This window comes from Helianthus annuus, chromosome 2 (genome assembly GCF_002127325.2).
Source record: "Helianthus annuus cultivar XRQ/B chromosome 2, HanXRQr2.0-SUNRISE, whole genome shotgun sequence".
Taxonomy (NCBI): Eukaryota; Viridiplantae; Streptophyta; class Magnoliopsida; order Asterales; family Asteraceae; genus Helianthus; species Helianthus annuus.
The window spans coordinates 123,331,237-123,348,590 of NC_035434.2; the positions used below are offsets into that span (position 1 = coordinate 123,331,237).

Below are 17,354 nucleotides of genomic sequence, written 5' to 3' on the forward strand. Positions count from 1 at the left end.
CCTAATCATTTTTTATCTTTTTCTTTAATTTTAGGTTTTTTCTTTGTTTTTGCATTTTATGTAGACTGTAGCATGGGGTCGTGCCAGATCAGACACGGGTCGTGCCCAGATTTAAAAAGAAAATGTTTTGTTTTCTGAGCTACAAAGTGACAGACACGGGGCCGTGGAGGTGCAACACGGGGCCGTGCTCAACATCAAGTAGCTGGAGATCTAGAAAACAGAAAACTTTGACCCAACACGGGTCGTGTTCATTGAGCACGGGGCCGTGTTAAACCATCTGATCAACAAAATTTTGTGTTTTTTATTGCAGGAACCAGGACTCAGTCACGTAGCTCGCAACCCAACTTGGTGCATGAGCTCCAGCTCCGACAAAGACATAAAAGAACCACTAGAGGAACCCGAGCGCTTTTTAAGAAAAAGACTAAAAGCTACAAACCAACAAAAAGCCTCGGACCAAAACCCTCCCATGACGGATCAACGTACATTAATGGATTACTTACGGCCCACGGTCGGTAATCTTGGAGCCGCTATTAACCCGCCAAATGTCGATGCTAACAACTTTGAGCTTCGACCCCATTTAATTTAAATGCTCCAAAATTCCACCACCTTTCACGGCCTACCTGACGAAGATCCCCATCTACATATTACCAATTTCTTGGAAATATGTGACACCTTTCGGATCAACATGGCCTCCAACGATGCCATCTGGCTCTGTATGTTCCGATTTTCACTGAAAGACCAAGCCAAGGCCTGGCTCAATGCCCTCCCAAGTGGATCCGCCCACCCTTGGGATGAACTTACCCAAAAATTTCTATATAAATATTTCCCTCCCTCTAAAACGGCTAAATTAATGACTGAAATTAATTCATATTCTCAAGAGGATGGGGAATCTTTGTATGAAACTTGGGAAAAGTTCAAAGAGTTATTAAGGAAATGTCCTTATCATGATTTAGAAGTGTGGCAACAAGTCTCCACATTCTATAATGGACTTTGCCACACACAAGACAAATCCTTGACTCAAATTCTGGGGGCCTCCTTGGTAATCGCCGTCCCACCGAAATTTATAATCAAATTGAAGAAATTTCTCAACATAGTTTTCAATGGCACACCCCTCGGAGCTCAAAATCCAGAGCCCCGGGAGCCCATCAAGTGGACGAAAATACTTCTTTACAAGCCCAAATCGAAGCTCTATCTTAAAAAATAAAAAAAAAATAGAATTAGCAAAAAGTGCTTCGGTTATGGCTTGTGAAGGGTGCGGTGGGCCACATGAAAATTGGAGTTGTATGACAGATGGGGAAAATCAAACAGAAATGGTAAACTACCTTAATAATCGCACACCTTCAACCCCGAATGGCGAAATCAATCCAACTTTGGTTGGAGGGATTCGGGGAGTAGTAACCAACAAAACCGAACCAACGACCCAACTTTCAAAGACCCCAAAAAGAGCAAATAGGCTTCCAACCACAACAACAAGGGGGAAGAGAAAGGCTTGAGGACCTCATCACTCGCCTTTTCTCCAAATCTGATAAAAAGTACTCGGAAAGGTTCCTACAAACTGAAGCCGGAATTAGAAACCAACGAGCTAGCATGCAAAATATTGAAAAAGAAGTAAGCTAACTTGCCCAAAATTTCACCGAGAGACCACAAGGAGCCTTACCTAGTAACACTAAAACAAACCCAAAAGCCCAAGTAAACGTAATCAACTTAAGAAACCAGAAGATGGGACCCAAAATCGAACCAACACCACAACAACCCGATTCACTCCCTACAAAAACGCCCATTACCAATAACTGAGAAAATACTCAACTCCAAATTACCGAAACAACCAAACCACCCCCGGTCCCTTTCCCCGGTCGTTTACTACGGAAAAAGTGTCACGGCCCCCGACCCGGTTTGACCCGTTTCAGGAGCCGCGGGACAGAAATCACGTGATATTTATTTATGTGATTTTAGCAGCGGAAATTTTAACATCAGGATCGTTGTAAAGCTAAAACTTTTCCCGATTATTTTATTTCACAATTCGGGATAAACCCCGATAATTTACAATACATAAGTTTTAGTGATAAATCCTTATTTCAAAACATATTTCTTTATTTTATACTGAGCAACTATTTTAAGCTTGAAATGCTCCTCAGCACTTTTCCTGATTTACAGTAGATCACCTGAAACATGTTTGAAAAAGGTTTTGTCAGCGGGGAAATACTGAGTGAATCATTCTATTTACTGAAAACGACACATTTGTTATAATTTACAGTATCAAGAGTTTTTACATATGTTTATTATCAACCAACTTTCAAGAATAGGTATTTGTCACAGACCAGCTCTGTGACTGTGGTCATATCACCATTGGCTGTCCCAATGAGTGACGTATATCACTTTAGGCTCGCCCACCTAATGTGAAGGAAACAATAATAATAATATTGTGCACAATACCCCACATACCGGCTGTAATTTGGTGATTACATAAACTTAATCACTATAATTATAACTCTAAAAAATGATTTGGAGTATTGTAAAATAGTTGATAAAAAGAAGAATGACTCACATTGCAGATTTAGTATGGATAGAATATGATTTAGCCTTGTTAACCTAATTTTAACAATAATGCACACAAAACAGGGTTAGTGATCAATACAGCAGTTACGATAACTCACAAGATCAAATTCTCACAATGAACGACAAAGTGCGATACTTAAACTCATTCATCGAATTAACGACGAACGACAAAGTATAACCCTAATGTGGGCAGCACTTAAACATTCTTTGGATATATTGATCTCGGAAAATGAATCGTAATAGCGATCGAGTAATTACCCTGTTTTGCGGCAGCGATTCGATATTAGTGTGTGTTGTGAACGATTTTTATGATATCTCAGAGCATAATTCGAGTTTAAACGTCGAATGAACAGCAAATTTCAAGTGCCAACATCACCTATTTATATCTGGAAAATGCTCCCCCTCGCGCCACGCGAAAGAGATATGTGTACCCGTCGCGTGGCGCGACGGGTCTACTTCCTAGCCTAGGTTGTTTCGTGTCCCGGATAGCTTTGCTGAGTAAATGTACGAATGATTTTCATTTCTACAGCAAAATTAGAAGATAAATATCCACTAGGGTTTAACCCCCCTGAGTTTTAGGGGCCCTGATCCTGATTCCGATTGTTTCGAAAATTTTAGGGTTAGTGCAGAATTATTTGGGTGTCTCAATTAGGGTTTCCTTATTGACTAATTATCATTCTAATTATAAACTTTAATGAGAGTTGTTACAAAAAGACCGACAAGCAATTAACTAAGTTTGTAAGCTTGCTTAAACAACTTCACATCAATCTCCCTTTTGTGGAAGTTCTCACTCAAATGCCAAACTACTCCAAGTTTATGAAAGACTTCCTCACTCACAAAAGGAAGATTGAATCCATTCAACAAATCAATTTGAGTGAAAAATGCTCAGCGATAAGCAATGCACTAGCCGATAAGCAATGCACTAGCCGAATTGGGGGCTAGCATTAATTTAGTGCACGCCTCTATGTTTAATCGACTTAGGCTAGGTAAGCCACACCTTACAAGGATGAGCATACAACTTGAGGATAGGTCGGTAAAATACCTTCAAGGTGTCAAAGAAAATTTATTGGTAAAGGTCGGAGAATTTGTTTTCCCGACCGACTTTGTAATCCTAGACATGGAAGAAGACACCGATATCTCACTCATATTAGGAAAACCTTTCCTTGCCGCCGCACGGGCAATGGTGGATATGAGCAATGGAAGATTAACATTGAGGGTTGGTGATAAGGAGATCATGTTTGAGGTGGGACAACGAGCAGAGGATGATCCGGTCAACTACATCAAGGCAATAGACTTGAGCTTAGACTATGCCCTCCGACGATGTAACCCGGGATGCGAGTCATCCTGCTTAGGTAGCATTTGACCGACTTTGGGTCTAGCCAAGGACCCTTATAAACGTGGCGCACCATGGAGGCATTCCATGGACTATCCATTACTTAAGTAGTTTAAATCTTAGTGTAATCTTTAGTTTAATGGTTTTCTTTTGAGTTTTATCTTTGTAGGAATAAACCACCCTAAAAGGAAGATGAAAAAGCCAAAGGAACATTGAAAAAGGGACCCCATGCACGTAAACTAGAGCTTCCCGCTTCAAAAAATTGCAAATCATAGTCGGCACCACGGGGGCGGGCCAACCAGGCACGCTCCCGTGCCCACATGTCTGATGTTAAAAAATTTCTGCCGAAAAGGTGGCACGGGCCGTGCCCACCAGGCATGCCCCCGTGTCCACCATACTGTAAGTTTTCTGTTACAGTCTGTTACGGGCACTTTGACGACGGGGCCGTGTCCATCGGACACGCCCTTGTGCCTAGTGCCCAGTAACCAAAAAAATGTTATTTATACCCCACTTTTTGCACATTTAAACAAATCCTATTTGGGACACATTGAGGACAATGTGTAATTTAAGTGTGGGGGATATTAAAACCTTGAATCTTTTGTCCTAAAAACAAGCCTTACACAAAACTCGCCATGGAAAACCGCTAATCACCCCAGACTTTCTTGTTAAATTTTCTTTATTTCTTTACTTATCTTGGTTTAGTTGGGAAAATAAGTTCTAAAAAATATGTTTTTACTAATTTACACCTGACAGCGTCGTGGTAAAAAGAACCAATTAAGGAAATTATAAAATAAAACAACCCTCCTAAAATATTTCCGACACCCCTAAAATAATTAGAATGTCCCTATACGTCTTAAAATACACCCCGTATATGAAAACCGAGCCCAAAATACCTTATATAATTAAAAACAAAACAAAACAAGAAAATATAGGCGCTTGCGGGCCGCGAAGACTTAGTCTTCGGGCTACGCGGGGTGCGACAGTTCAAGCTCAGGGCGACACCCTAAGGTGCCACGTGTCGCCACTTGTCGAGTCTATATTCGTGACCGACCAACCCTAAAACCCTAGCTGCCTACTTCGCGGGCCGCGAAGCCCTTTGCTGAACCTTACGCGGGCCGCATGGAAGTCAAGATCAGACCCTATAAATAGGATCGATCGACTTCAGTTTCCGTCGCTCATTTCCCACAAATCTCTCTCAAATTCTGTAGTGTAGAAGCTATACCCGGGCATTATACCCACTAAAATAACGAAGTTCTGCCTCGTTGTAAGTATCATAACCCCCGGTTACGTTTTAGATACGCTGCCCGATTGATCTAGCGCTCCGTAACGGCTGTCGAGGCTCTGCCCGACGTAGTCGTTGGAGTTCTGTCTCGGGGAGGGTATAACTAATGTAAATATTGGGTTATTATACTAACACGTGTGCATTGTTTAATTAATAGATTATAACCAGGAAAACACAAAGGAAAACCCTAAAGTAGCAATGTGAATAATCTCCTTTTTGTGAACCTTTTTTGCAAACTGTTTTTACAATACCTCAAGTGATTTGCCTTATATTAAACAGTGATTGAGTATTTTTATTCTACAATTATCGTCGATATGTTGAGGTTTTGTATACAAAATTTGTTACTACACTGTGAGTAGTAACATGACCACAAGTCGGGTTGGCAGTACCGTGGGTGGTAATTAAAGTAGAAAAATAAACAAATGTAAGTACGAGATTTCCCTCAAAGCTGTAAACGGTTTTTACCTATCTTGATTAAATTGGGATTCACTCACCGGTAATTCCCACTAACAAAATGTTTTTAAACGCGTTTCAGGTAACAAAATGTGAAAGCCAAATAGAAGCCAGCTGGACAGCACTGAAGGCTTGGAAAAGTGGGTATAAAAGTTACCTAAATAAAGAAGATGTTTTTATTTAAATAAAATAGGGTTTACCCCTATAAAATACTTGTAATGAAAACTTGGGAATTTCCCAAGTGTTTAATATTATAAAAGTATGGTATTTTACTCTGATAAAATATTTCCTAACTACGGTCCTGGTGAAATTTCCGCTACCAAATTGGTAAACACCGATACCACCATCTCTGAGTAGGTCGCGGCCGCCCGCCTCTCGAGGCAGGGGTCAGGGGTTGCGACAGAAGGTGGTATCAGAGCTACAGCCACTGATTTCAGCCACAGAAGTGTTCTGCTAACACCAAAATATTATTCAATATGTTAGGAAATAATTTACATGGATACGTGCATATCTGTATATTATTGTTTTGTGTTATTTGACTATTTATTAGTTTACAGTATGAGCGACCAAGGACCTTGTAACACCTCGCAAAAACACAACCAATATAATAAAGACACGTGTCATAAAGATTAATCGTATAATGAATTGATCTGGGGGACTAAAATTGTCAAACAGTGTAAATATGTATGTAAAAGGATCCAAAGTGTCAACATGCCATTCTTGTGCCTCTGATTTAGCTCACACGACATTCGTATTCTTTAATGGATAAATTGTCGATCATAGAAAGTCGTTTGTGCTTAAATTGAGAATTTTACGAAGCATAAGGGTTAAAACTATCAACATGTTAAAAGTTACCTCTGAGTGACCTTTTAATGAACCCAAAGCATCGTAATATTTTATTATATTCTCACGAATGTCGAATATTTGATTCCATGAAGTTTCGACGCACATAAATGAATAAAGTGGTAATTCCAAGAAATAAGGATCAAATGCGTCAACGTTGCAATTTAAGACCGTTCGGGTGACCTCGTAAGTAACCGAAAGCTTAACAATATTTGTTTGATGACTCAAGACCCTTAAAAGTTAAACTTGGGGGAGGGGCTAAAAGTGCAATAAACGAAGGATAAAACAAGCTTGGAAGGACCAGGGGCTGAAAATGCAGTTTATGAAAGTTTATTTCCGGATTGGGAGGAGCCTCGCGGGGCACGTAGACATTCACTGGAGTCTACGCGGGCCGCGTAGCAGGTGCCAGCGACCAAAAAACTGGCAGCTGCATGTTGCAGCTCTTACACTGCCATTGCATGAGTTCTGAGCGATACAAGGGGCTTTTAAATGGTTTTTACTGCCCTAGGGACACTTATGAACATATGATAGCTTCCTAGGGACAGATGCAATGATCCAAGAGCATGCATTTCCCTATATAAGAACTTGGATTTTCACTTGTTCATGTGCACTTCAAATTTTTGCTCTCAAACTCAGTTCTCTGGAGCCTCCTGGACTTCTAAGAAGCTTTCTCTAGTTCAAACTTCGTGCTAAGGACTCTTGTAAGTGTACTTAGCCTCTCTAATTAAGTTTTCATTAGTGTAATGACCGAAAGTCAAAGTTAGCGTAATTACGCTTTGACTTTGTGATTAATCACTAACGGTCCAGTCATTATTCGAATTGAAGGTGGCTATGTGTTGGTAATTATATAGGTGTTAAACCCTTAAAAGGGCACCTTCTAATTATCACATTATCTCAGTCAATTGTCAGGTCAAAGTTATGAGCAAAAAGTCAAACGAGTCAGTTTTTACAAAATAATTTATAACTGATAATGCAGAGGTTATGGAACATGTTTAACCACTTAAATAACTTGGTAAATAATATAAGAACATGTTTAGGCATGTTCAACCCGACAATTATGAGTTTAGGCTCGGTTCGCAACCGAAAGTCGTAAAAGTAGACTTTTGCTTTGACTTTCAGTTCTGACCCGATTTAGCTTAGTTTAGATATGCCTTAGGGTTCCTTTGGGACCACATTACATCTTAGTATAACCCTCTGAGATTATACTACATGGTTCCTTAGAAGTCTGATTCATTTGCATGTTCCCGTTAAATGCTTAAAATGGACCATTATGCCCTTTTATCATTAAAACGAGATATTTGAAAATTTGAGAGGACAATAACCTTTATTACTGATATTTAAGTATGTCCTAAAAATTTGACATCAGTTTATGGTCTAAAATAGGAGTTATGCTCGATATCGTAAAACAAAAGCTTTTTATTAATTAAATGGCATTTTTGACATAAATCCTATTTAAACCCAATTTTTGGCACCAAACTTTCTGCCCACTGTTATGATATAATATTTTGGGATTTTTAGAAATTTTTGTCAAATTTATACTAAACATAACATAGAGTTCTAGCATAAATTCGGTAATTGACGAAAAAGCCCTTTTTGTTAATAAAATGAGTTTTACATATCATTTTGATACCAAACCTTTTTCTACTGATATCATATGATAAATAAAATATTTTAAACACTAGAGGCTGATCAAAATCTCAGATTTCCTTAAATAACCCGAATATCGTCAAATACCGACTTTTATGCGATTTAGGCGCATAGTATGGTTTAAAACCATATTTAGCACCTAAGACTTGTTACCTACTGATGTTATAAATAAATTTTTATACATTAACAGTAAGTTTAAGTCTTGAACTCAAATTTTCAAATTTGACCCTTAAAGCTTATGTGAAACGACCAAAATGCCCATACGGTGCATAGTTTGGCCATAAATGATAAATTTCACATATGTATGATATCTTACTGATGTAACTTATTAAAATAAATGTTTTTACTGATTATTTTAGACTAGAACCTCAGATTACTATTTAACCTCTTTTATAAACTTTAAAATGACCAAAATACCCTTTCGGGGCTTAAGTTGGTTTTAAATTCGTTTTGGGCATAATGGAAGATATCCTACTGATATCACAACATAATTTAAGCATAATAACTTATGGAACCTGTACATGACTCATTTGGTTACCCGTTATGCATATTCGCATTCGGTACGGTTTATGTAACTAGTTTGCATAAATTAACTGAAACGGGTCAAACTTTATCATTTTTACTTTAAAATCCAGAATGTGTTTAGTTTACCCACTTTATACAAGTCTTCATACTTGTTGGGTCTAAATCACCTTCTAATTCGGTCTTCGCTTAATCTTGCGTTTTGAACCGTAAACCTTTATTTAAAACTAACCGGTCTAAGTTATAACTTAAATAAGACCTATTAGGAATCTAATAGGTTATTAAAAACCTTCGTTCCAAATTTAGGAGCCCAGTAAAAGCTACTTGTACTTGCTGTTTAAAATACGACTGAGATTAAAGTAATTTTAGCTCAGGTAAATACTTTTAACTTATTTTCCGTTATACGGGCTAGGGATACAGTACTCTAATAATACCGCTTGGTCGGGTATGAAATCATTTAATCGGATTGTGATTAATAAATTTACATAACCCGCTTTAATCTGTTTTGTTTGATGCAATGCCTTTGGGGGCTTAATGACCGTGTCCTAGATATCCTCGACTCATTCATTAGAAATGGCCATGACTTAAGCACGGGGTGTAGGCATACACCTGACAGTTGCGTATGTAAAACGGTATCTCACTTATAAGGAAAACTCCTTATGGGCCTATATTGGTGGTGTATCTATTAATCTTATCAGGCTCTTCTAACCGGGTCCTGAATGGACGACAAACATATAAATCTGTATACAAGATTATTTTAATAATTGTCCCAAGTTATAAAAGAATATTTGTGCCTTGTGCATTTAAATCAATTTTCTTAAATATTTTCAAAATGAGTCGGTTAATTGTATTTACTAGTGTTAACTGACGTATTTTTCAAAAAGGCTAAATGTAGGTACTACGCGAAATGGGTTGGATACTCCGAGTATTAAATAAAGAGTCTTGCAAGATTTTAATACTTAAAATCTGTTGAACAATAGTTTCTTCCTGGTTTAGATCCGCCTGTGGATCCATTTACAACCCGTTGTGTAATATTTTGTTATACTTTCAAATCGGTTTGTATAATTACTTTTAGACTTCCGTTGTGCATTAAACTGTGATTATTTGCCTATGATGATATCAACTACGTCACGATACTCCCCACCGGGCCCACCGGTAATATGTGGAAATATCGGGGTGTGACAGACCTTCAGACGCTTACCGTCAGTTGTCCAGCTCACCTAGGGACGAAGGCACCTCTTCACAGCCTACCCCCTTGGGGTATTCGGCTGACACCAAAGAAGGGATTTTCGTGTTCAAAGCACAATCTGAAGAGCCATTCCCTCCCAAGAAGAGAGGATGGTTCAGCAGAGGAGCTCATGAACTAGAAAGAGGATAAGAAAAGTTCAGCAGCAGCGAGCTTTAGCAGCCGCTAATAGAGAAATGAATGCTCAAACACAGGATATGATCAATAGGAGACTAGCAAATTTTCATGTCTTAGCAACCACAGCTACAGACCCGAATCTAGAACAACTCAAATGTCACACCCCCAAAATACCACATGCGGAAACTCCCGCGAGGCGTGTGACGTACCAGGATCTAGCCACCAATCACATTGAACTCATGGTTATATTTAAATAAAGTTTTCATTTATTAACATTAAATGTTAGAACGTTAGAAATAATTCATAGTATACAGCGGAAGCATAATTTATTCGTTAAGTGTTTATAAACCACATGTAAAAGCCATTAGTCTTGTGTTGTGATTCCATGTATCTCGACCCATGACCACTCCAGCTTCCCAGACAGCAAGTTCCAATGATATGCACCTAAAGGCCTGCAAGGCATGTAACAACGAATCAACAACAAAGTTGAGCGAGTTCACAGTTGGTTGTCTAGTTCAAAGTTGTTTCAAAACCATAAGTTCATTCGAAAACCAGTAGTTAATCAGTTCCTTGTTTCCCAAACCATATCCATAATCAGTGGGGGCTTCCCCATGTGAACCACTAGACCGTTACCATATCGACTACTGACTAAAGCAAGTTGGTGCCCTGACGTCAATGTCTATCATCATTGACTAGTGCCCAGATCCATTAGTTCACGCCCGTCCTCTGCGGCACGGTGTGAGGCTTGTCAAACCTAAATAGCACTATCTAACTAATGACCCGCTCGCCATTGGCCCGGCGATTAAGTCGATATAAAAGTGAGGGACTTCATGATAGAGTTTTTGGTCTAGTATCCGTGTTGTCACCCTTCAATAAAGAGGGTGTGTACGTAACCCCCAAACCAGGAGATTACGCAGTTTCCAATTATACCATTATCACGTGTTGTCACCCTTCAATGAAGAGGGTGTATACGTGTTCCAAACCAGGAGATCACGTAGTTTCAGTTTCAATCCTTTACCCATTCCCAACCCCTGGGAATCCCATGCCTTGTGGAAAGTGTGAACTCACCTTAGAGTTGCTCGGTATTAACAAGTTACCCGTTCCGATTGATCAACCAGCCCTACCGTGGTTACCAGTCAAGATCAGTCTCATAATTAACCAAGTCACATATATTACACAGTTTGCATTTATCACAGGGTTAGTGTACAACACGTATCATGCATATCACGTAATAATCATCAACAAATGTATCAGCTATTCACATAAGTCGAATCATGTTTCTCATTCCCAATTAACATTATTAACGTGTAAAAGATAGAGTTTGAAAAAGTGATCCGACAACTTGCAGTTTGTTAATAAATCCTAGCAGCCCCTCCCATGTGATTACACTATTCAATGTCGATGAAATACTAGATTTAATTGCCGGTCATGCTTTGCTAAGTAAAGTCCAGTCATGCTGCCCAATTAGAATTAAGTAGGATCAGTTCATTAAAGGTTGTCGGCCTAGTGTTGAATAAAGGTGCTTGTTCTAAAATAGCGGCCCAATCACAAAAGACTAATCGGTTTTATCATCACTAAGTCAACGGCCCAAGTTGGTTTAATTAAGATTTCATGTGCTAATGTTTGTGAGGTCCAATAGTGATCAAGCTAGTTGTGCTATTGTCAGTCAATAGCATGTGCACTTTATTACATTTAAAAATTCATTCATTATCATGCAAATTTCATGCAACGGTCTGTTGAGGTGTTAACAAGTAACTCGACGAAACTTGGACCTCTTTCGTCGATCTGTTGGGTGACGAAACACTTCAATGTTTTGTCGACAGTCGAGCTACGAAACCTCTAGAGTTTCGTCGACATTCAAGGTGGCGAAACCTCTAGAGTTTCGTCATGACGAGGTATGGCGAAAGCTCCTAGGGTTTCGTCACAACCCTAACCAACTAGTTGCCGTTTCTATCATTCAACCGTATGCGATCAATTTCATCAGTACACAGACAGAACTAGCAATAGATTCAACGATAATCATGCACACAAAAAACACTAAACATGCCACCAAGAACCGTAATCATCATCATTAACAAATCATCAGTTTCCCTAAGATCCGTTTTACAGTTATCATGTTAATATATTCATGAGTCTCCCTTAAAATATCCGACTAACTACTGATTACATTTCTAAATTATTCACAACAACGACAACACTCTGTCGGCAGATGATTACTATGAAACTCACATCATTCATGCATAACAACTCAGCCGAAACCCTAATGTGTCACAACAGTTACTTACAGGTCAAATAATAAGCAATATCATCTGTGGACTTAATACTAACCGGTTGACAAGATATTCATGAGAGTGCAGGAAAGCTTCGAGAGAAGATAATAGTGTTGCCGTCGATCACAGATGAGAAGAAGGGTTTAGGGTTAGGTAGGTTTTTGTTTAAATAGGGAGAGTCTGCTTATATGGGCTCCATCTAGGCCGAAGCCCATTCCAGTGAATCATGATGAGGATTCCCAATTTCGTCGAACTGGGTTGATGGCGAAACATTAGTTTCGTCGGGTGAGGTCCATGGTCAAATCTATACACTTAAACAATTCGAATGCTTCTAATACTAACCATCACATATTCATGCACATTCAAGTCATAGATTTGTGTGGTTCAATAAAGTCAAGGCAACTAAACTGATGGATCACGTGAACTGTTTTGTGGAGGTCCAATTATGTTGCATTATGTAAATAAACTAATGAAGTACAATAGTGACGCAAACAGTTATAATGCAAACAATATGAAAACACCGATGGGAAACAAGTAACGTGTCGAAGAAAGACCTTGAAGGTTTGGGTTATCACATCATAGCACCCCAGCCGTTAACACTATTTCCCACACAACCTATGGAATTGGAGCCAAACCCAGTAGACCAAATTCCAGCACCTGCTTTTGACCCAGCTGAAATTCCTAGAGTACCAGCACCGCATCCCCCAGACTATGACCCATGGTTTGACGACCACATGGATTACCAGCAACTATACCCAATAAAGGAACCCATGAACCCAGTAGCACCCTATCCAAGGCAACTAATACTAACCATCACATATTCATGCACATTCAAGTCATAGATTTGTGTGGTTCAATAAAGTCAAGGCAACTAAACTGATGGATCACGTGAACTGTTTTGTGGAGGTCCAATTATGTTGCATTATGTAAATAAACTAATGAAGTACAATAGTGACGCAAACAGTTATAATGCAAACAATATGAAAACACCGATGGGAAACAAGTAACGTGTCGAAGAAAGACCTTGAAGGTTTGGGTTGTCACATCATAGCACCCCAGCCGTTAACACTATTTCCCACACAACCTATGGAATTGGAGCCAAACCCAGTAGACCAAATTCCAGCACCTGCTTTTGACCCAGCTGAAATTCCTAGAGTACCAGCACCGCATCCCCCAGACTATGACCCATGGTTTGACGACCACATGGATTACCAGCAACTATACCCAATAAAGGAACCCATGAACCCAGTAGCACCCTATCCCAACCTGGACCCTCTGGACCCATATTTTGATAATGACCAATATATTAGGGAAATCCTAGAGAACCCTTACCCACACAAAGAACCACTGCCCCAGTTTCCTGACCCAATACCAGCACCAGCCCCACCCATGAATACTAAGAATGTGTAAGAACTCCGAACCTTTGGTGAGGAGATATTAGAAGGAAGTGAAAGGATGAGACAGATAGGGGAACGACTCATCTGGAAATATGGCGAGCGTAACATGGAATTTTGGATGAACCCATACCAGTAATAGTAATAATAATAATAATATAATCAACTGAAATAGATAATCCTATAGCTACAGATGCATACTAGTATTGTATTTTCAGTTCCAGCTGTATTTGTAATAGATATAGATGCATAAATATAAAATAGAGTAAAGGTCACAATGACGACGATTTTGGATCAATATGCTTGTGGTGTGATTGTTTGTATTGGATTTTGTTTTGTGATATTAATATGTGGTAAATGTTTAAAATTCAGATGGACAACAAAGTGAATCAAGAAAACCAGAATAACGATAATAATGGGAACCAAGTAGATAATAGTGCCATCCAACGTATAGTGGCACAAGGGATTATAGATGCAATGCCATATATTATCAAAACGATTAAGGAAGCGGATAATAAAAGTAATAATGGCAGTATACGACCACCTACTAAACCAGAACACAGCGTAAACAATGGACCAATACTTCAAGTGCCCATTCCCAAAAGAAGAAGAACCATGTCTTATGGTTGTTCTTACAAAGAATTCTGTTTCTGCAAACCAATAGAATTCTCGGGCAATGAAGGAGCCATTGCAGCTCTACGCTGGATAGAAAAGACTGAGGCAGTCTTAAAAATAAGCAAGTGCACAGAAGAAGATAAGATAATGTTTGCCTCTAATCTGTTTAAGAATTCAGCTTTAGAATGGTGGAATACCATCCTCCAATCTAAGGGAAGTGATAGAATCTACAATATGGAATGGGATGAGCTAAAGAATATGGTAGAAAGAAAATTATGTCCTCCTAATGAAAAGGAACAAATAGCAAACAAGTTCTTAAATCTTAGAATGACTGGAGTAGATAGTAAGGGTTACACTACTACATTCTTTGAATATGCTCGAATAGTGCCAACCCTAGCATCACCAGAACCAGTATTAATCTCCCATTACATCTGGGGATTAATCAGTGAGATTAGGCATGTAGTGAAGGCAGCTAGACCCCAAACTATAGAAGAAACTGTAGAGCTAGCAAATACTTTGACTGATGAATTAGTGCGTACACGAAAAGAGGACCAGAGAAAGAACCTAGCTCAAAGCCTTACCCAGGAATTTCGCTATGGAAATTCCAACGGTGGGAGAAACGTAGGTTCTACCTCGACACCTTACTGTAAGGACTGCAAGAAAAAGCATTCAGGAAGATGCTCCACTTACTGCAATCTCTGCAAGATACCATGACACAAGGAAGAAGATTGTAAGAAGAAACCTAGTAATGGGGTGTGCTTTAACTGTGGAGAAAAAGGGCATATCAAGCCGAATTGTCCAAAACTAGCTCCAGCCATGAACAAAAAGACTACTAAAAATGCTAGAGCATTTGTTCTGACAGCAGAAGAAGCAAAGATGATTCCGGATGTGATTGCCGGTACGTTTTTAGTTAATGATATTTTTGCTAAAGTATTATTTGACTCTAGTGCGAACCAAAGTTTCATTAATACTTCATTTTGCAAACTTCTCAATCAACCATTAACTAAACTCCCACAAGAATGTATAGTAGAGACAGCAAACGGGGAAACCATTAAGATCACTGAAATCTTGCAGGGAGCAAGAATAGAATTTTTAAATCAAAAGTTTATTGCAAACCTTTATCCAATGAATCTGGCAGGATTTGATGTTGTATTAGGAATGGATTGGTTAATAGCCAATAAAGCCAATATTCTATGTGACCAAAAATCAATCCAAGTAAATTCACCAAAGGGTGAAAAGATCACAATTAAAGGAGATAAGCCGTCTAGCTCCACAAAATTCATCTCGTGATGAAAACAGCTAGTTATGTAAGAAAAGGATCATTAGTGTATTTGATTTCCATAATCATTAACACTAAAGGAAAAGAACAGAAAGATATTCCCATAATATCTCAGTTTCCAGATGTGTTTCCAGAAGAATTACAAGGACTACCGCCAGACAGGGAAGTTGAATTCAGAATTCATTTGCTACCAGGAACAGCACCAATTACCAAAGCACCCTACTATTTGGCACCCGCAGAAATGCAAGAATTAAAGAAACAACTGGACGAACTGTTGGAGAAAGGATTCATACAGCCAAGTTCATCGCCATGGGGAGTACCAATATCGTTTGTCAAGAAGAAAGACGGGTCAATGCGTATGTGCATTGATTACCATGAATTGAATAAAGTCACGATTAAAAATCGGTACCCATTACCTAGAATCGATGATTTGTTTGATCAGTTGCAAGGAGCTCGATTCTTTTCTAAGATCGATTTACGCTTAGGATATCATCAATTAAAGGTACATGAAGAGGACATTCCTAAGACCGCTTTTAGAACAAGGTATGGCCATTATGAATTTACTGTCATGCCATTTGGTTTAACCAATGTCCCAGCCGCATTTATGGACAGGATGAACCGAATATGTAAGCCATATTTGGATAAATTCATAATTGTCTTTATAGATGATATTCTCATTTACTCTAATAGTAAAGAGGAACATGCAGCGCATCTCCATGCACTCCTAAGTTTATTAAGAAAAGAAAAGCTTTATGCCAAGTTTTCAAAGTGTGAATTTTGGTTAGAAGAAGTACAATTTCTTGGACATTTAGTTAACCATGAAGGAATTCATGTGGATCCCACAAAGATTGAGGCAGTTACCAAATGGAAAACCCTTGAATCACCAACCGAGGTTAGAAGTTTTCTAGGATTGGCCGGTTATTATAGGAGATTCATCCGAGATTTTTCTAGAATAGCAATTCCCTTAACTAAGCTAACCTGTAAATCTGTCAAGTTTGAATGGGGACCAAAACAAGAAGAAGCCTTTAGAATTATTAAGCAAAGATTAACCAACGCACCCATACTAGCATTACCAGAAGGAACTGAAGACTTTGGAGTCTATTGTGACACTTATAAGTTAGGCTATGGATGTGTGTTAATGCAACATCAAAAGGTATAGCTTATGTATCTAGACAACTTAAGAATCATGAAGAAAATTAATTAACCCATGATTTAGAATTAGGAGCCATAATTTTTGCCCTTAAGATTTGGAGACATTACCTTTATGGTAGTAAGTTTACCATTTTCACCGATCATAAGAGTTTAAGGTATGTTTTCAGGCAAAAGGAGTTAAATATGAGACAAAGACGCTGGATGGAAATTCTTAGTGATTATGATTGTAATATCCAATATCATGCAGGAAAGGCTAATGTAGTTGCGGATGCTTTAAGTCGAAAGTATCACAAAAGGCCAAAAAGAGTGTGTTCTCTTAAATTAAATCTGCAGATAGATTTAAATGAACAGATTAGAGAAGCCATGAATCAGTAATCAAGGATGATACTGAGAAATTGAAAGGAATGATTGAGGAATTAGAACAAGGAACAGATGGAATTTGGAAAATCCATAAGAAAAGGATATGGATACCCAAATTAGGAAACCTACACCACCGTATATTAGAGGAAGCCCATAAGTCTAAGTATACGATGCATCCTGGAAGTGATAAGATGTATCAAGACTTAAGGAAGCATTTTTGGTGGATAGGAATGAAAAAGGATATAGCAGCTTATGTTTTTAAGTGTTTAACTTGTTCACAAGTTA

General features: G+C 38.7%; 1 non-coding gene across 1 annotated transcript; it reads right to left on the reverse strand.

The window, feature by feature from the left end:
- Window positions 1-844: 844 nt before the first annotated feature.
- LOC118489857 lies at window positions 845-951 on the reverse strand. Its single transcript, XR_004887870.1, has one exon. It is a non-coding gene; the product is annotated as a small nucleolar RNA R71 (small nucleolar RNA).
- Window positions 952-17,354: the final 16,403 nt, after the last annotated feature.